Raw genomic sequence first — 21,891 nt, 5'->3', positions numbered from 1 at the left:
GCTTTAAAAATCTGTGGTTATTAAAGATCCAATAACTCTTTTCACAAAAGCATCTTTCACATTAAAAAATTTCAATGTACTTTTATATGGGCGTTTTACCAGTACATTGTAATGGCAGACAATGTTTTAGGATTGGAAATGAAGGAAAAGATTAATAAGATTAATATAGCTGCCTGCATTAGTGGAGCGGCACTTATACATCTAAATAAAGATCCTTGATTCAGTTGCTGGATTCCCAAAAGAACAAGTCTAAGTGTGTTCTGATGAAGTCCACAAGATCCTATTAGAAAGCAGAAACTTTTGGGGAGATGAACCTATTAGATAAATTGGAAGAATTCTCCATCCAGACAGATCAAAAGGGTGTATACCCCAGCCCATCTTCCATTACTACCAATAGATTAGCTATTACATTTGAAAGAGTCAAAACTGTTTTGAACTATCAGGGCCCATTTGGCTGCTGGTAAGTTTTCCACCCTCTGATGCATGGATAGAGAGACTTCACTTTACTTTTACTGTAGAAAAGTTCTTTTGTGCCAGAGAAGTGAAGTTGTTGACCGTAAAAAGAACAGGAGTACTTGTGGGACCTTAGAGACTAACATTTATTTGAGCACAAGATTTCATGAGCTACTGCTCACTTCATCAGATGCATAGAATGGAACATATAGTAAGATTATAGGTTTCAGAGTAGCAGCCGTGTTAGTCTGTATTCGCAAAAAGAAAAGGAGTACTTGTGGCACCTTAGAGACTAACAAATTTATTTGAGCATAAACTTTCGTGAGCTACAGCTCACTTCATCGGATGCAGCATTTTAAGAGACGTAGCTATGCCAAAGTAAATTACTAGTTTTGACCAGGCCTTAGATACTTGGCTGGTGGGTCTTGTTCACATGCTCAGGATCAAATTGATCACCAGATTTGTCATTGGGAAGGAATTTTTACCCAGGTCAGTTTGGCAGGGATTTTGTTGGGGGGGGAAGGGTTTCCTCTTCCTCTGCAGCAGGGAGCATGGATCACCTGCTGAAATCATCTGACAAGTTTCAGAGTAGCAGCCGTGTTAGTCTGTATTCACAAAAAGAAAAGGAGTACTTGTGACACCTTAGAGACTAACAAAGTTATTTGAGCATAAGTTTTCGTGAGCTACATCCGAAAGCTTATGCTCAAATAACTTTGTTAGTCTCTAAGGTGCCACAAGTACTCCTTTTCTTTTTGGAATTATCTAGGCTTACCTCACCTGCAGAGCCTTGGACACTCGTGGCACCTTGGTCTCTCCTGAATCTGTCAGTTTAGGCTCCTGAGCACAGAAATGCTTTCTAACCTAACACAAGTTATTGGGCTCAATACTGGGGTAATTGGGTTAAATTAATGGTCTGTGATATACAGGAGGTCAGACTAGACGATCTCGTGGTCCCTTTCTGGCCACAAAACTCTGTGAAACAGATAGCAACTGTCGTGCTCTCAAGATTATGACCTGTAGCGATCCACCTTTTCCATTTCTTTGGAGCTCTGGGTTATGAAGGCCTGAATTAATGAAAGGAGCTGGAGGGCAGTTAGGAGAACTCCCTCTTCCCCCTTTTTATATGCTTGGAAACCTACGCAAGGGACGAAGGGACACTGCTTTCTAAATTATTCTGAGTTTTTACGCCTAGCTGCATCTGTCCCAAGAATGTAGATCCATACAAACAACCCAATCAAAGAACAACAGTTACTCTGGCAACTGTGTTTTAATCTGTAATCAAAAGTTAAGAAACATTTTTGTTGTGCTGTCTTTTGCAGAGTCCTATTGTTTTCCATGCAATAGGATTAAAGGAAAAAGTCTGGTTTAGCATAAATTTAAATTTCTGTTACCTATTTAGGCAAGATTTTGATGTTAAAAGCACAGAACATGAGAATTCTGTTTCGCAGTGAGAACATACATGAGTGATTACTGGTTAAAAAGTGAGAGGGAGAATTAAAAGAGAAAACCAGAGAAATGTGAAACCATTATTGTGGAGATTTGTTTCAGTGCCAAAGCTGGAGCAGTGGATCACACTTTTTATGGATAACTCAAAAGAATTTCACTAAATATATAACAGAACTAGACGTTTCTACAGATTGTAGACTTCACAAAAACAAACAAAAAAAATGCCTGCTTCCACATTGAGCTAGTTTCTTGCTTTATGGAGTCACTACATACACACTTGGGGTCAAATCCAATATTCATTGCAGTCAATGAGAAGAGCCTCCTTGAATTTAATGGACATTGGATCCATTCTCGATCCATTACCTTGTATTCTAGTTGATGGAGATATGCCAGGAATTAAACAGTTCTCTTTCTGCACTTTTCTATTTTGACCTATGATTAAGTAAGTATGGTAGAAGCATAGTATCTGCTTCACTCTTGCATTACACAAGTTTGACTTCTGTGTATCCTCACTGAACTAAATTTAGTTACACCAATGTAAAACTGGAACAACACACTGATGAACCAACCCAAGAGTTAGAAAACTAGGGTATATGTATCAGATGAAATCTGATCCCAAAGCTTATATTGTCTTGTTTCTTAGAAAAGGAGATAAGATGCAATTTCTGTACATGCACATTGATCAGATTCACTTGAAGGGGATGCACTGAAAAAGGGTTTCATGCTAACAAGGTGCACAGCAGTGATTGTAGAGATGGTTACTGGTTTTTAGGGGTTTTATGTTAGTTTGCATATTAACTTTCTCCTCACATGATGCTCTCTCTTTCTTCCAACATAGTCAGCTTTTGCGTTTTCGGATATCTTTCCAGCAAAACAAAATACAAAATGCTCAAATAATTTTGTTAGTCTCTAAGGTGCCACAAGTACTCCTTTTCTTTTTTGAAAATACATGATATCATCCAGACAAAAATTGTTTGAACATATTTACCTCCAGAAAAATAACTAGGTTACAATAATGGCTTCAGTGAATCATTTGTAACTATATATAAAAATACTTTAGACCCTTCCCATGACTATCATGTAGATCTTGGTTCCTTAATCTTCAGAGTGTGAGCATAAGGTTATTAGTTTGATATCTGGCTCATAGACACAGTCTCATTATTTAGGAGAAGGAAATCCCTTTACCTTTTCCCTGAGTAACTTGTTTTAACACTGGCATATAAATCTCATTTGCATATATCTCAATGTCAGTGAGGCCTGGCAACATTTGCTAATGTTGGCTGCTTCACTCTAGATTTAAAAGTAAATCCTGGGCTTTCTTAGAAACCAACTGCAATGCCATTAAGGTTGTCCCAAAGCATTTAGACTGGGACTCTGAATGGGGCCAAAGAGAGTTGGGTGCCTAACACGCATTGACTTTCAGTGGGAGATGGGCCCTTAGCTCCCTAAGCCCTGCTTTAAGAATCCCAGCCTTAAGAGTTTCAACAAAGGTCTCTTTGAAATAAAAAAAAGTATATTAAATGTTGGGCATTTTTGAAATACCATTTCAAGCAAGATAGAACAATGAAAATAACTCCTAATAAAAAATAAAGAGAAGGCTTCCCCTCCCCCAGCCTCTCTTAAATGGGCCCACCAGATAATCCAGTTATTTGGAAGGATGCGTTTGTTATGAGAATCAGATAACATGCAAGCATGTTTTTGTGCCTCCTCATACCACTTAGCACTTAGGTACTGAAATACTTTAAAACACGCTGATTAATCCTCAGATTGGCACTACAAGCAGATATGTTAGTTATCTCCATTTTACAGATAGGGAAAATGAGGTAGTGAGATTAACAGAGTTGCCCAAGACTGCAGAGAATCAGTATCCAAGCCTGGTTTAGCATTCAGGAAATCCTGACTGACAAACTGGTTTAAGTGTACAATACCCTTTGCAATAATGCAGTGCAGACTAACTATCATGAAGTCATAATGCCTACCCATTAAATCTCAGCTCTAGGGTAGAGAAAGCGTGCAGCCTGGGGAAGGGACTTCCTCTCTTCATGCTTTAGGGCTCGGTTCTGAGAGTGTAGGCTCTTGTGGGATGCTGTTCCAATGAAATGATGTAATGACATAATTGACATCATATCACAACACAGACCTATGACAGGTTACAATCTGCTGAACTCCAGCCTGCCACAACTTCATCTCTGTGCTGAACCATTTGCCCAGCCCTAGTTTTGCATTTATATGGGTTCCCAAACTTAGTACAGACCATCTGATCATTCTCTTTCTCATGTAGTTTACCAGTCAATTATACTTGTTTGACAATAAACAATTGATCTTCTATAAGATGTCCTAAATGACAACAGAAAGCTGAAAGAAAGCTCTTTCCAGTGTGAATACAGTACACAAGAAAAGTGCATGCTCCCTTTATTTCAGCATTAACTGATACCAAAGATGTCATATGAGACTCAGTAGAAAGGCTGTGACAGAGTTCTTGGTCAGGTTTTTTTTTTTTTTTTTCATACCTGTATACAATTCTGGTTTTTAGGTATTTAAAATATGCATTATTTCAATCCTAAATTTTAATGTAAAAAACCACTTAAGATACATAATTCATGAATATATATAATTTACTGTCTAGATACTCAGATTTATACATAAGAGTACATGACGGCCAAGGAAAGCCACCAATCATGGAAAGATGGCATCCGCTGGGATTCTTCCTTCTGCGTCTATCCCTAATCAAGAATGAAGCTTCCCAGTTTCGATCATTCTTCACTTGAATACTGGGAGTGAGGAATGGGGATATGATACTTACCTCCTTTTTAAAGCACTTTGAGCTCTACTAGTGAAAAATGCTATACTACTAATCCCAGGATTTTGTTGCATTTACAGTTACAGCACCTTTTCATTAAAGGTCATTCTGTCACAGTGGGCTAATAAAGCTCTGCATGTATGCAGCTCTTTCAAGTATTCAGGGAACCAAACAACTGATTTTGAATTACAATTCACACAAGATTCTCTAAGAAGGAGCAAAGTATAATTTAACTAGTAAAACCAGAAGCTCTCAGATAACACAGGATAGCAAAAGATCTCAAAGAAGAATAAAGAACTGCCAAACCAGGGTTTTCTCTGAAGCAAACTATGTTCTGCAACATCCTTGTAAAGGGAGCTATTTCCTAGTTATAGACTGTGAACTTGATATACAGAGAACCAGGACCAACCCCTAGATTTGCTACTTGATGACAAAAGGACAGATGCTGCCTGTACTGGAAGTGTGACTGCCTTTTCCCTGTGGATAGTGAAAAAGAAGCAGAGCTTTAAGAGAGTTTATGTGCCTTTGATTCATGTTGTGATTTATGTTATGTGCTGTGATTTACCGTAATTCTCACACGCGCACACACACACACACACACGCCTATTTCTTTCCAGCCATCAGAGACAGTTTCCAAAAAGATGATCTAATCACCTGATTTCAGTTCAATAGAATTATAACAATTCTTCAGCAGCATTTATGGGCTAGATTCTACAGACTTCACATAAAAAAATTCCCTTTGAAGTCATCAGGAGTTTTGCCTGCAACCAAAGGACTGCAAGAAGGGCTCTCTGTGAGGATATGGGCTGGGATGATCCCAGTACCTATTTAGAAATAAAACTAATCGGTAATTTGCTTCTTTTGACATGTCCAATATGTATAATGAATATCAGCAATGCCCAGCTTAGTCCTGCCTCACAACCTGCATTTATATACTGTATTTTTTCTTGAAGTCTCTATTTTCATGTAAAATGTGGGGCCAGTTTGTGGTGGCCAGGCAAATCAGCACTTTCATTGTTCGGCCAAACAAGCATTCAGAAGCTCATCAAATCCTGGGTCACTAGAGGCCAAGAACACCAAAGAGAGGATGCAATCTGTGTCTGGGAAAGTTGCCAACCCTACCTCTGACAAGAGCTCAGGTTTTTTGACTCTGGAGGGAGTCCCTGCATCATTCTCCTAACCTAGCAGGATATCAGTTGTTTCAATGGCATCTAGCAGCCAAATGAAGCGGGGAGATAAAATGGTGAGCAGGGTGGGAATTGGTGGGAAGGCCTGAGAGAACAATAGACAAGGAAATCTTTAGTACTGAAGCAAGAACATGTCAGAGTTAATTATCAGTGAATTGCTACTGAGAAAAACTCCTCCTCACATGAAGCTCCGATTATGCTTCAAAATTAAGATGATATAAATCAGAGAGTTGCTTATCTAATGAGTGGCAGCACAAAGTTTGCATTAGGCTGCATTTTAGATGCTTGCCTTTGATGTTTATTAGGTGGCCAATTCTTCAAGCTACTGAACACCTCTTGAGAGATGTTGCGAGCTCTCTACTCCCTTTAAACTGATGGGAGCTCCAGATCTCAGCACTCTACAGGATCAGACCCTAGATTAGGGCTGCTCAAATGCAGCCCTAGTGACAAATATGGCTCGCAGCATCCTAAAATGAGAACTGCAGATTTCCTTGTGCTGTAACAGCACAGTGTTGGGTAAGGGTTTATTGTTGGTGAATTCAAACAGGAAGTAGTTTGTATTGCTCTGTAAGGAAGGTACAATGATATGCTCATGAGAACTAGCTATTTTTAAAAAGACTTGCACATGTAGTACGATTATTATTTAGTGTTTATTTATGGTGCCATAAGCGTGCAATGCATTTACATGTAAATCAGCCGCAAACTTTGGATTCCTGGCAACTTGCCAGTATGACCTTTAGCGCTGCGAAGTCTGGGCATTCGAATGAAGTGTATCACAGTGAAAGAAACACTGGAAAATTCCCATAACCATGATGAAATTGCCATAACCCTATGTCTTTAGCATGTTTAAGCAGCAAAAAGGTCAATTCTGATACACAGTTGAGAGAGTAATTACTAACACTCAAGAGATTTACTGCCTGACTCATCTTAACTCCATGCTTCCTGAGAGAACATATTGCAGAGGTACTTGCCCATTGGTACTGAAGAACAGCTGTCTATCCAACCAGGCTATATGCATTACTGAAGAGTATAAAATAGGCCCAGAATAAACTCAATGTAGACAAGCCCTCTCCCTTCCACCCCTTGCTCCCTGTTCTAAAAGGTAAACATTTTCTTTCTTGAATTCCTATCTCTGCACACTGAAGTCATTAAGCAATGGATAGTTGCATCTTCTCATTATTACTTTTTTTGAGGAGTGAGGGTGTGGTGGGGGTAAACTTGTTCTAGATTACTAGACCCTGGATTGTGTTTAGTATATTTTAAAATGTCATAAACACAAAACATAAAAGAAACAAATATGGTGTCTGTGCACATGCATTTATATAATATTAACATGATTAATTTATTAGCAATAGAATCATAGAACTGGAAGGGACCTCGACAGGTCATTTAGTCCAGTCCCCTGCACTCATGGCAGAATAGATATGCAGAAATGGATTAAATCATTAATAAATATAGTGCCTTGAAGGAAAGAAAACTATTGCCCAAATTACCTGCTCTTTAAGCAATTAGGCATGCAGAGCTCTCTCCAAAGAGTGATACCCTGAAGCAATAAACAGACAATCACAAAACTGGGCCCTAAGGCCATGAAATTTTAATAACCTACAGCAACTGGAAAGAGATGTAAGTAGTAATATGATTGCCCCTTTAAGTTACATTTGCTTTAATTATAACAAAAATATAAGAGTCCTAGGATTAAATCTTACCCTGTTATGGAGAAGGGATGGAGGGAGAAGAGTACAGCATCAGGGCAGGATTTCCAGCTAGCACACAAGCACAGGGGCTGGCCACTACACTGACCCAGCACATCACAGTCACTTAACAGAGGAGGTACCTTATAAGAGATCAAACCTATCATTGAAATATGCATTGAGCATCAATTCTGTTCAAGTAAAACTGATGGAAAATTAAGAAATTCTACGCTAACATGCCTGAAACAATAAAGAGGAATATAGCGTGACCTGTACTGTATGTAAAATGACTCCACAATACCTTTGGATTATGAACCATTAAAAAATAAAACATTGAGCCTTGCTCCATTGGCAAAAAATAAATTATCGGTGAAATCCTGGCCCTATTGAGGACATGGGCAAAACTCCCATTTCACTCTATGGCTTTAAGTTATGTGCCTTCAGAAATATATTCCTGTGTCCATCAATGGCTATTAGCCAGGATGGCAGCGATGGAGTCCCTACCCTGTTTGCCAGAAGCTGGGAATGAGTGACAGGGGATGGATCAGTTGATGATTACGTGTCCTGTTCAATCCCTCTGGGGCACCTGGCATTGGCCACTGTCAGAAGACAGAATACTGGCCTAGATGGACCTTTGGTCTGATCCAACATAGCCATTCTTATGTTCCTATGCTGCGGGTTGGGTGAAACCTTGCTGAAGCTGGGGTGTGTGACAACCACTTGTCATTCAGGATAAATGTAAAAATACAATTAAACTTCTTTATGAAACAGACAGTTGAGATAATGGGAGCCCTCTCACAAAATACAGGCCACGTGCAAGGGTGGTGAAGAATCTCAGCTACGCAGGCAAAGGGGTTTCACTGGGGGCTGAATGCAAAGGCAGAGTGGCTGGATGCGTGTGGACAAAAGCAGCAGAAACACCACAGAAGCACACAGAGAAGAAAGCAAGGAAGCCCTGGAGAACCACTTGCACCATGAACCTGAGAAGAAGCTAAGAGAGAAAGAGAGTTTTGGGTAGAGTGCTGGTTTGGGAGGCTTGAAAGTGTGAGCAAAGAAACAGTCTCCTGCCATTTGATTTGTTCAGGGAAACAGGACTTTGTACATGCTTTGTAAATAAACAGGATTGTACCAAAGAAATACTTGACTCCATCATCAATTTCTTCACCTAACAGTACCAACCCAGAAGACCTACTTGGGTCAAAAAAGGTAACAATTAATTTAATTGATGTTGCAAAATGATCTACACCCCATGGACACAGTTGTGCCACCCTTATCCACAGTGAGTTGTCCCTTTCAAGCAGGGACCTTGTTCTAAATTCTGCAGTGCTCTGTTCCTACTTTTGCATCTCCTGGACTGACAATACTTTCAACCTTTACTTCAGTGAAATGAAATGTTTTGTCTGAAGACAGGAAAACAAGGGCTCAGTTTCAATATGGCAAAACAGACACTCCACCATATAAAGGGGCCATAATGGGAGGGCTTAAATGGTCCTTGTAGAATCCCTCCATCGAAGGGTGGTTCTCAATATAGCATACAGCTAGCACAGTGGCTCTACGCTGTCCCCCACCGCCAGTGTAGAAGGGGGCTGAAGGTAGTATGACTGGAATGCAGTATGATCCACCTTTTCTTTGCTGGCAGAACAGGCCATAGAGGGCAGTTACCAGTTGGACAATTTAGAGCAGCACTGGGGAAGGGCTGGCATAGAGTTGTTATGCCAGCTCTACACTGTATGGAGAACTGCCCTATGGCTATAATGAGTGTAATCTGTGGGGGTCCCTTATGGCTTCTTTACACCAATGAGATGGCATAAAGTGGCCATTTTGCCACATAAAATCTGGGCCCTTGTTTTCCTCTTCTTCATGAAGCTGGAAGCAGGACTAAAATACCCATACTTTATAGTTTAATTAATGAATTTCATTTGAAATTTTTTATAATTGCGCCTCCGAGGACAACTGAATTTTCTAATTCATTTTCTGGATGACAAACTTTCTTACTTTTCCATGATAAACATTTAAAATTTTTTTTTTTAAAAATCAGCAATCATTGACTTGAATGATTTGAATAACAGAATAGCACTGTTATAAAAACTTCAAACTTTTTTATGTTTTATGAAAAACTCATACATAGCCTACATTTCAGAAAATTAAGTTGTATTTAACCTAAATGATTAATGCTTGTTGTATCCAACTGTTATGATTATAGTCAAGACCATGCTGATAGCTCAGATCATTTTTAAGTAGTGCCATTATTATATTAGGCTATTAACTAATAAAATAATAGTAATAATAATAATAATTAATAAATGTACATATCTGCAGGGTCTTTTATACCAAAGAATTGCAAAGAGCTTTGTAAACATTAATAAAGTCTTAAAACGCTCCTGTGAGGTACAGTAATACACCCACTTCACATATGGGGAAATTGAGCTACTAAGGCCTGGTCTACGCTTAAAAACTCAGCTTGACATAGGTACCATGCTCAGCGGTGTGAAAAATCCACACCCCCTGAGCACCACAGATAAAGACCCTGAACCCCCAATGTAGACACGGCTAGGTCAATTGAAGAATGCTTCAGCCATCCTACTTATCGTCACTAGGTGAGGTGGAGTTACTACAGAAATGGGAAAATCCCTTCCGTCGCTGTAGTGTGCCTTTACAATACCGTGCTATAGTGGAATAGGTACACTGCCAGAGCTGTGCCGCTGTAGCACCTGTAACGTAGATATGGCCTAAGTGATGTGTCCAAGGATAAAAAGCAGGCCAGCGACTGAGACAGGAATAAACCCAAGAATCTAGATTCCTAGATGGCTGTTCTAACATTGCCAAAGTCTGCAACTTTCCCAAACCAGCAGACTAATTAGTCTAAGAACCTTTTCTCACACTCTTATTTTCTTTTGCTTCACATGGAAACAAAGTGCTTAATTTTCAATTTTCATCATACAAATTGAGCCACTTTACTTGAAGTTTTTTGTCCTGGCCTTCCGGGTGCTGCATAACTCTGCTCCAGCCTATTGATTAGACCATATTTGTTATGTTGCCTGCCACCCCCTTTTCTCCACTAACATTATGAACAGAACACTCTTCTGGAGCTTATACACCAGGCCATTCCTCATTCCATCCTTGAATAAGCACTTAAATATATGCTTACTTTTATGCATGTGAGTAGTCCCATTGAAGTAAACTGTTCACAAATTTAAAGTTAAGCATTTGCTTATGTGCTGTGCTGTATCAGGATATCAAATCGTTTTTCAACATCCACTTCTGCCATGACATCTATAAGAAATGAGCCAGACATTCATTTATGAAAAATCTAATAACTGAACAAAACAAACAACAGGCAACCAAGGTAATAAGAAGACATAAACCAGTCATCATTTCTCTCACCATGTTGCTAGTAGATTGTATCCATATCCCAATCCCTGGACTCCTTGGGGGTGGGGAGGAATATATATATATATGTACAATACCTAGCACATTTTGGTTACTGCTGTAATTAATAATAATAATAATAATATAATAATAATTTGTATCAACAAATTAATTCAATGTGTAAATACTTTCCTGGATCATAAAATTTATTTGTTATCTGTACAGGTTTTGGGTTTGTTTGTTTTGGTTTTTTTTAAGAAAAAGAATAAAAGGCATTTAACCCCCCTGTTATTTAGTGGCTTGATATTGATGAGCTAATCTTGAAACTAGATTAACCTGCATGGATTAACATGCTGCTTTACAGCTGCATGGAGTCATGGTCGTCACGACAACCAATAGAAAATGTATCCTGCTAATCCTCTCTCAACAGATCTGTCTCCATGTAGCATTAACAGGATTTATCACCAGCACTGACATATTTAGGATGATTTTATTTCAGATATCTAGATAGGTATAATCTGTAGTTCCCTTTACATCTTAATAAATAGCAAAGTACTTGCAAATGTATTGCAATTAACAATCAGTGAGAAGATCAAAACTGGAAGGAGAGAGAGATCTTTGGTTATTATTTGAAATGTATATTTATAATTCACTTCCATGAGATTATTCCTATTTTGAAATAGAGCATTCAGACAGGATCTTATCATTTTATAAATCTAATCAAATAACTAGTAACAAATTATAGAGCCATAAAACGGTTAAAAATAATTGCAATTAATCACAAGATTAAAAAAATTTGTGATTATTCGCAGTTTTTAATCACACTCAAATTTAAATTGCTATTCTTTTATTGTTTATTATAAATATTTTGGATGTTTTTCTACATTTTCAAATGTATTGATTTCAGTTACAACACAGAACACAAAGTGTTCAGTGCTCACTTTATATTATTATTTCAGATTACAAATATTTGCACTGAAAAAAGATCAACAAATAGGATTTTTCAATTCACGTCATACAAGTACTGTAGTGCAATCTCTTTATCGTGAAAGTGCAATTTACAAATGTAGAATTTTTTTTAACATAACTGCACTCAAAAACAAAACAATGTAAAACTTTAGAGCTTACAAGTCGAAGCATCAAGGGGCATACAAAAGTTTAGCATATCTGGCAAGTAAATACTTTGCAACACCGGCTACAACAGTGTCATGTGAATGCCTGTTCTCACTTTCAGGTGACATTGTCAATAAGAAGCAGGCAGCACTATCTTCTGCAGATGTAAACAAACTTGTTTGTCTTAGCACTTGGGTTGAACAAGAAGTAGGACTGAGTGGACTTGTAGGCTCTAGAGATTTACACTGTTTTGTTTCTAAGTGCAGCTTTGTAATAAATAATAATAATAATTCTACATTTGTAAGCTGCAATTTCACGATACAAGAGATTGCACTACATTATTTGTCTGAGGTGAATTGAAAAATACTATTCTTTTATCTTTTTTACAGTGCAAATATTTGTAATCAGAAATAATATGAAGTGAGCACTGTACACTTTGTATTCTGTGTTGTACTTAAAATAAATGTTTGAAAATGTAGAAAAATAGCCAAAATATTTATAATAAATTTAAATGGGTATTCTATTACCACTTAAACAGTGTGATTAAAACTGTCATTAAAAATGACTTTTTTTAATCTAGCTAATTAGTTTTGCATTAATCATTTGAGTTAATTGTGATTGACAGCCCTAGAAATAATACAGTACTCCTAACATAAATGATGAGGAAAGAGGTGCACCTTGCTTATTCAAACAAGGGGATGGGGTATCTATTTTCCACTCAGAGAACTAGAGAGTGGAGTTCTAATTCTTCCAATAACCTGGCTTCACTGAAGGTAAGGATGGTTTTGTTCATAGGCCATAGGAAGGGCGTCAGGATGCCAGGTTCTATCCCAGTTCCACCACTGACTCCCTGTAGAGCTTTAATAATTTAATATGTCTGTGCCTCAGTTATCACATTTGTACAGGATAATAAATATTTACCTACTTCACATGGGTGTCGAGGAATTGAATTCATTAATAATTGTACAGTGCTTTGAAATAATAAAGCACTAAGAAATATTCTGGTCCTACACACTGAAAACCCACATAGGGAATGAGAAATAGTAGGTTTCTCCCCATAGAATTTCTTCAAGATCATTCCATTGTTAGAGGCAAGTACCAGGGGTATGGTTTAGGTCCCCTCTAAAAATGCAAAAGGGGGGGGGGGGAAATTCCCCAAATTTTTGAATCTCAGTAATCTTCTAGAGGCCAAGGCTGTCCATGCAGATGCTGTGTGTGCTGTTCCCAGCTGTTTGGGACTCTCCCCTATTAGTATGGCTACAATTTATAAGCTCTTGTTCATATTTGCTCCAATGAAAAACAAGCATTTTTAAAATATAGCTCAGAATAATCCACTGTTTTGTTTTTATTTCCTGCAGGCTCAGCACTTCACCCGGGATGACATGTTACATCTGGCTATGCCTAGGCCTTACATCACGTTGTGTAATGGGAAATGCTGACATACTTGTTCAAGAGGACACGTTATTTTAGAGTCCAAAAAACTCTGCAATAGTGTGGATAGGGCCCACAGGAAAACCTGACCTAGGAAGCAAAAGGCTATACATCAGTTTCTTGTGATGCTATCACATTAAGTGGGGTGAATTCATGCCTGGTGTAAATTAACTGCCTTTAACATAGTTTATCATAATTATTTATTTGCACTGCAGTAGCATGCTGAGGTCCAAATCATGGATCAGGGCCTCATTGTTCTAGGTGCTGTACAAACACATAACAAAAATATAGTCCCTGCCCCAAAGATCTTATAATTTAAAGAAAACTTTAAACTAACCTAGCAGCAGATCACTTCTGCAGTTTTTAAACATGATACAACAAAATTCCAAAGTCACAATACCTAAACTAGTACATAAAAATCTAGAAATAGCAGCCTTCATGAAACCTTTTTTATATAAGCCCATTTTCTGATATCCTTACAATGAGTATTCCCCAAATAGTCTCACTGACTGGCATCCTCATGTGTGTTGCTTGAAGTCAGTGGGACTATTTTTAAATAAAGTAGTCCTTGCTGAAGAACTCTCAATGGGAGAAAAGCTACCAGAGTTTGGACCATAATATTTACAAATGTCAGGGTAAATAAACAGTGGAAACTTACTCTCTCCCAACTTTAGCAGTTGGATTGATCAGTCTCTGAAACTGTTCTGAATCTCAGAAAATGTTAGACGATAAATTATTTAAGAATAAATAAATCATTTAAGAAAAGTGAAAAAATATTTAAAAAAAAAAATCAAGAAACCAGGTCTTACTTTTTGGAAGTGTGCCATTGAATCAGAACTGATAGGAAGTGTGAGAGGATGTCTGTATGTATGACTAAAAGTAAATTTTATTTGATTGAATAATGTTTGTTGTTACAAAATTATATTCTTTGTATGTATTCAATGTATAGTATTAATATAATATTGTACCCTCTTGTATCTTCCCTCTTACTTACCCTGGGGAAAATTAAATTAAACACACACACACACACACACACACACACACACACACACACACACACAGAGGCAAGCAACTTCAATGAGTCTACTCATAGTGTGTAAAGTTAAACTTATGTGTATGTCTTTGCAGGATCAGAGCCTTAGATTTTAAATTTCTTGGGGCAGGATCAGAGCCTTAGATTTTAAATTTCTTGGGGCAGGGATTTGTTATTTTCTTGTAAATAACTGCACTTATCAGATGCTGCCATATACACCAATTAAACTATATAAAATATTAATAATGCCCCAATCCAGCATAGCATTTAACCATGTGCTTAACTTTAAGCGTGTTGTTAGTTCCATTAACATATATGGAACTACTCACATCATTAAAGCTGAGCATGTGCATAGGTACTTTGATGGCTTGGGGCCTAAATGCATAAACTGGGGGCCCTATTCTGCCTCATTTACACCATTTTTATGCCAATATAACTTGATTAACTTCAGTGCAGTTACTTCTGATTTACAAGCAGCAAAAGTGAGGGGAGAATCATTTCAATTTAAAAAAAAATGTCAGTTTTTAATAATATGCAGTGGTTTAAGAAATATTTTTAATATACACCATCTTGACATTGTCCCTTTATTTTCATTTTTAATAGCAGTTTTTTTTTCCAAACGTCAGAACACTGTACTTGCATGACAAATCCTGAATTTCTGTCAACTCTCTGGAATATTACATCAAAGATAGCTTGAAGAAATTGGGATGCACTTTCTTTTTCTCCATATGAACAGCAGTAAAAGCAAGGTACAAGCCACAATCAAAGAAAGCTGCCTAGATGTCTCTTCAGAATGACAATTGCAAATGAAGCGATGCTCTGAATGCAATTGGCCAGTCTAGTAAATTGTTCTGTAACTCAGAAAGTGTCAGGGGCAAGAAAGCAGGAAGGGAATTGAAGTGCTGGATAAAGACTCAAGCAGAGACAGTATAACCATTATAAATGGATAAATATGAATGCAAATGGATAATGTAGAAATATTTCATTATGATATGTACTGTAATACAAAGGAAATGTATATACCAGTCACCTTGTAGAAACAGAAGAGGCAAATCTTGTCAGGGGAACAATCATTTTATCTGGTTTACAGGGGCCAAAGATCAGTATTTCTATAAAAGACAAAGGAATGCTACCCCAAAATACTCAGATTGTAGATGAAAACTGAGGAAACTAGAAATGTGCTTATTATAGATTATAGTACTGGATTCTAGAGTTAAGCACAGCATGTGGGAATATATTGTACAGATTTTTTTAAGTCCTCATAGCCAGATTCTTTGCAGCAGGTTTTTTAAAACTCAGGTTGGCATACAGCAAAGGGAAAGATATTTTTGTCAGTTTGTTTTAGACAATATTTACTTTTAATCCTGCTCTGCCTAACAAGGCGAATTCATGACACAACCTCAGAGTTGTGAAAGAAAAATCTGGGAACTAGACTGCCACCTTATTGCATAAAGTAGCTCCATTTAATCAGCAGTATTACTTCTGGAGTAAGGTATTAGTCATTAGTTATTTGACATAAAATTGTTAGGTTCCCTTTAGAAAAAAGGTTTTATTCCAGATCTTTCTTTTTTTCATAACACCACCAAAAAAAAAAAAAAAACCTACAAAAACAACAAAGTACTTCCATTGTCAAGAGTCTCCAGATGTACAGACAAAAGGAAGTAGATCCAATGCCTATTGAAGTGAATGGGAATCTTTCCAATCGTTTCAAGGAGCTTTGGTTCACCCCCTAAGTTATTTTACATGACTAAGAAAATTAAAATAGAAACGTAGGGGGAAGGATTGCTATTACATACAAAAAAAATTATGTTAGACCATTAAAGCTTCACAATTAAGCACTCTAAATTCACTGCCCCCTTGTATGCATTACAGTATAACCTTTAATTAAATCAATCACATACCATATATATTGCCACTTTCCCTCCAATTGTAGATTCTCACAAATATTATCTTGCAATTGCTTTTCATTCTTCTTTCATTAGCTTCATTCTCATAATCCTGCTCTATGTCAGTATTGACTTAAACCTTGTGTAAGATACTTTCTCTTGTTTCTATGTTATTTACATTAATATTTTCATAAGCACTCATGTATTGTGGCCAGGATTTTCAAAACTGACTAGCTCTATTGGGTCAGTGAAAACTGACAATAATGTGAGTAAAATCCACAATCTGAAACAAGTTAGCAGCAGCCTGCTGAAACAGTCTGTCCCATACAGCTCGGGAGAGCCCCTCTCTTGCATATTAAAGGAACCTTATGCCTTTGTCAGATGGAGAAACCTTAAGGTATGGCAGAGCAAGGATTCATCCAGTGCCCCTTATAAGGTGCTCAGAAGCCCAATCAATTCTCACCTTGCCAATGCCACAGGAACTCTCCCTATGGTGAGATATAACGAGGAGACTGTGGGAATGGGGAAGCTCTTGCAAGAAAGTGCCAGTCCAGCGGAATTCCAAGTCCTGTTGACAGGATCCTACTGCAGGGGGAAAGCTGCGAGGGACCACAGCAGCTCACTCCCTTATAGTGCACTTTAGCAAGGCATTGCACAGGGAGCTGGAGAAAGGGATAATGTGGAGCTCCTTGCTTAGTTTATGTACAGATTTAATATTCTTTTCAATAGGCAGCTAAATTAGCCATGCAGAACACACAGCCTGCTTCCTCAAATGTTCATTTTACAAGATTAGCAAAGGAAAAGCCAACAAACAAGAAACAGCCAACACGTTCCTGAGCAGAATGCGATCTTAAAAGGGTTTTAACTCAGTCACATGAAAAAACAATTTTTGATTAAAACCAAATTTCACAGGAGCACTCAAAGGCATTTCTCCTCAAGTGGGTCTATTTGCATGTCACATTTCAGGTTCAGGTTCCAAATGTAGTACTGTTCCATTTTAATAATGAGGAAAGTAGTATTTTCATTCTCATTTTCAAATACAGCTGAACTGTTTTTGCTCAAATATTTTGCACAGAAAATCAATGGGGGGCAGAGGTGATGCCCTGATATTTCAGCCCAAAATGCTGAATTTACAGAGATGTGAAAGGTGAAGACAGAGATTTAGAATGAAAACTATTAAATAACTCTAACTATAATGATTGCAGTCATCCCCTGTTACAACATAAACACACCTTTCTTCTTTGATACATTTTTAGGCTCAGATCCTCAACTATGTCTGAGGGACACACAGCTCAGCTCAGCTCAGGAGGAGGGCATGCAAAAGGTGACCTTTGTGCTCCGCCAGTACTAGACTGTCTGTGTGCTAGTTCAAACCCTTTATCATCATTTGGGAGAGTCCATAACTACTCTATGGATCCCATACTGCAGCAGGGAGTTGGTGGGAAGTAAGAAAACCTTGATCATGCCCTTGATGTCAGCATCAGGGAAGGAGGACAGGACGGCAGCAACTATGCCAGCTCTATGCCATCAGAGAATTCCCCCTGTGCTGGGGAGATATTCCACCCTCCCACCTGGGCTGGCTCTGCCAGCTTCAGGCTGCTTTGTACTGGAGGGACAGTGCAAAGCAGCTGCCACAGTCCACCAGAGCAAGTGGGCCCTAGCCTGCAGATGAATAAATGTCTCAAAAATGCTTTGTAGAACTAGCGCAACATCAGGCCAACAGTCTCCTTTAACTTTTCTGTAGGCAAAACATGACTTCACAAATGACCTGAAGAAGAGCTCTGCGTATGCTTGAAAGCTTGTCTCTCTCACCAACAGAAACTGGTCCAATGAAAGACGTTACCTTGTCTCCCTCTGACCCCACAAACACTAGGAATGCTTGGCTTGGTATACAGGCTGTGGAACAAGCTGCAGCCAGGGATGGTAGAGGCAACGACCAAAACCCAAAAACCGTAAGGGCAGCTAGGGTGACCGGACAGCAAGCGTGAAAAACCAGGACATGCAGTTTTTCTGGGGTATAGCTGCCTATTATAGGACAAAGCCCCTAATATTGGGATATCTGGGCATCCTCAGGGCAGCAAGCTTTTTTTTTTTTCCCCTTTTTTTTTTCTTTTTTTCCAATTACATCTCAATATGCTAGCCCACAACAATGGACGGTTTGAAATACATCTGAGAGTTTGGCAGGATGCACCAGAAACTCTCCCTTCAGTCCCCCCATCCCCATCCCAACCTTCTACGCCTCCTACAGCCCAACCTCTCCCCAGGCCTCCCTTTAGCTTCCCCACAGCCTCGGCTGCCCTTACTCCAAACACATCCAGCCCCTCCATTTACACAAGCACCCCTCCCCGCCTCAGGTAATGGAGCGCGGCGGCTGCCCCGCTCCCGGCCGCCTTACCTGCGGGGAGAGGGTGCCCGGCGGCAGGGCGGCCCCAGGCGGGGCAGTCATTGCAGCCCCGGGGAGCAGCGCGGTCGAGGGGCTGCGAGGGAGGGCGGAGCTCCGGGCGGCAGGGGGCAGGGCCCTGGGGCGGGCCGCCGGGGCAGCGGAAGGCGGGGCTCGCTGCGAGGGCCGCCGCCCCGGGGGAAGGCTGCGGGCGGCGCGCGCGGGGCAGGGCGAAGCGGAGCCCGGGCGGGCACCGCGCAGCAGCCGGGCTGCCCAGGGAGCGGGGAGCCCCGCCGCCTCTGCAGCCGCTCCGCGGTGGGAGGCATCTTTTCTTTTAGGGCAGAGGGGAGGAACAGGTGCTTTAAAAACGACAATGCAAGTAGCCCGCGAGCCGCTGTTTTCCTCTACAACCTTGGACAGCTCCGCTAGCTCCCTTGACGTTACACGGGCAGCGCCTTCCAGGCAAGGGGAAACACGGCAGTCATGGTAATGCAATCATTGAACGCGGTAGGCTCGAGCAAGAGTTTCAGAGAGACTAGGACTGAAGATCAGCCGTGATCCGGGGACCCCAAAACATCCCAACCGTCTAATAATAAAAACAACACCACTTTTTCATAGAAAAATATTAATTCATCCTGGCAACAATCCCTTAACCTGGATAATAAATAGGCACTTGCCCGATTTTATAGATGAGGAAACTCAGGCAAAGGGATTTTTTTTTTTTCCGAATTGTGGCCTCGTTTTCATGGGTGCAACTTGTGTTTACAAAATTGGAACTCACAATTGATCGCATTGAATGCAAAACCAGGATTCTTGCACTACTGACAACGCCACAAATTACATAAAAAGAAAAGGAGTACTTGTGGCACCTTAGAGACTAACACATTTATTAGAGCATAAGCTTTCGTGAGCTACAGCTCACTTCATCGGATGCATTAGCTCACGAAAGCTTATGCTCTAATAAATTTGTTAGTCTCTAAGGTGCCACAAGTACTCCTTTTCTTTTTGCGAATACAGACTAACAGGGCTGCTACTCTGAAACCTGTCATTATACAAATTACATAGTTACAGGTGCATGTACTTCACTTTGTGTTTGCAATACAATAGAAGGTTTAGACTGCAACCACAAAAGAGTGACTGTTTTATGTTGCAGAAGTCTTGTAAGTCCATCATGCTTTTCTGATTCCTAGCCCAAAGCCATATGCCTTAGCACAGCTTTAGGGGTTCTGGTAACAGGCATCTGCTGCAGTTTTAAGCCCAAATTGCTCAGAGGCTCTATAAATGGTGGGAGCATATATATTATAGGTGAAGTAGGGAGTGATGCTTCCAGTTAAAGTTGTCCAGCACCTCAGACCTTGTTTTCAGTTGCTGGTAAATTTGTTAAGCTTTGGAGTTAAAAGAAAAGAACAATACACCAATCTCCTGTCTGTTTAGAATTTCATGCTCAGTGTCTGCATCACACTGAACTTTTTGGAAAATTTCTGCAAAAACAGGCCAGCTGTTTCTCAGAACAATGTTGGGGAAAAATTAGTTTTGCCATATTAGAAAAATGCTTACACTTTGAGGAGAAGCCCTACTGCTTCCATCCTTTGGAGCAGGGACTTTACCTGTGATTGTGATGTGGGAGAGCAGGGGTATGTGTGCCCTGGTGTCAGGAATGGCTTTTTTGCCATGCCCAGGAAAATCCTCCCAAATTTGTGACCCTGTGAAAATTTCAGTTCACACATGCTCAGACTTAAGACTTTGGCAGCTAAATACTCAGAGGATTTCATCTGTGCTCAGTTTACTCCATTTTATGGTTGCAGGGGCCAAGCAGGAGTTATCCTGGACTTGCTCCTCCTAACAGCCAAGCACTACTATTGCACTGGGCACAAGAACTGAAAGCAGGGAAATTCTTTCTCCTGTGTTCCCAATGCTAATCTTCTTAGCCTGAGCAGCAAGGAAACAGCGTGACCGGAATTCAGAGCCGTGAGGAGCCTTTTCTGGAAGTCGGGTTGTGGGGAAGGCTGGGCCAAAAAGCTAGGGAGGGTGTGGGCAGGGCCCTCCCTAGGGCGCCCAGAGTGGAAGTGATGGATTAGTCTCTTCCAGGACCGACCATACTTGTCAATCGCACTGGCCTGTTGGACCCCGCAAAGCACAGGGCCCAGAACAGTTGCCCCAATTTGCCCTACCCAAGGGACAGCTCTGGGTGTGAAAAGGACAGGGTGGAGGAATGGGGTAGAAGAGTCTGTAACCATTAGAAAACACTGCCTTCAGAACTGGATTGAAACCCAGCTTTCCTGAGTCTCAACATTCCTCTGCTGTCAACAAACAATTACGAAACTCGATGGAAAAATGTTGCTCTCATCGCCCTCTAGTGACTGGCCCACACAGAGGATAATAGCCTACTGCTGCTAGCAGTACTTTTATCTCACCAGGCAGTGGTCTGTGCTGTGGAACTCAAGGTTCCAACCTTGCTATAGAACCATGTTGGTATTACTTTGATGGAATTTCTATTTGCTTTGTTAAAAACCTAGGAAGTTACATAAAACAAAACAAACCAACCCACCATCCTGAAACCCTACATTAAAAGAACATCAAGGATGCAAAGTCAAGCCCCCAAAAGTTAAAAAATACCAGAATTAAGGTTGTCTGTGCAATCTTAATTCAAACTCCTTGTGCTTCTGTGTTACAATAATCTTTAATTACATGATAACCTGCTATTTTTTCCATACATACATTCTCCACCCCTTCCTCCTGTTGTATCTATGTTAACTTTGATTGAGGGGAGTGGGGAGGAATCACTGGTGTTTTAAGCTGAGGTAGGAGCCTCCGAAGATTTTTTCTTGACAGATCTCTCGCTTCTCCCATCTTCCCTTTGTCCCTACGTAGTAACACAAATTGCCATACTGGGTCACACTGTAGTCCATCAAGTTGAGTACCCTATTTCTGACAGTGGTCAGTATAGATATTTTATAACTTTGCAGGAGGATACAAGAAACCTGACAGAGGGATGTGATGGATTAACCTTCCCTCAAGTGAACTTTCTCCTATTCCCCTCAATTAGCAGTTTATGATCTACAGGATGAGGTTTTATATCCTTAATTTTAGTTTTCACCTAAT

At 39.8% G+C, this 21,891-nt stretch overlaps 1 protein-coding gene across 2 annotated transcripts in view; it reads right to left on the bottom strand.

Annotated features, from left to right (window-relative positions):
• Positions 1–18,909, bottom strand: part of NIM1K (NIM1 serine/threonine protein kinase) — a 74,220-nt gene extending 55,311 nt beyond the window's left edge. For both annotated transcript variants that reach the window (XM_043514480.1, XM_043514481.1), the window contains exon 1: positions 18,805–18,909. The gene's annotated coding sequence lies outside the window, so the exon portion shown is untranslated. The remainder of the gene's footprint in view (positions 1–18,804) is intronic.
• Between the last annotated feature and the right edge of the window lie 2,982 nt (positions 18,910–21,891).

Source organism: Dermochelys coriacea, chromosome 5 (assembly GCF_009764565.3).
Source record: "Dermochelys coriacea isolate rDerCor1 chromosome 5, rDerCor1.pri.v4, whole genome shotgun sequence".
Lineage (NCBI taxonomy): Eukaryota > Metazoa > Chordata > Testudines > Dermochelyidae > Dermochelys > Dermochelys coriacea.
This window is presented reverse-complemented; position numbering and strand designations above follow the sequence as displayed.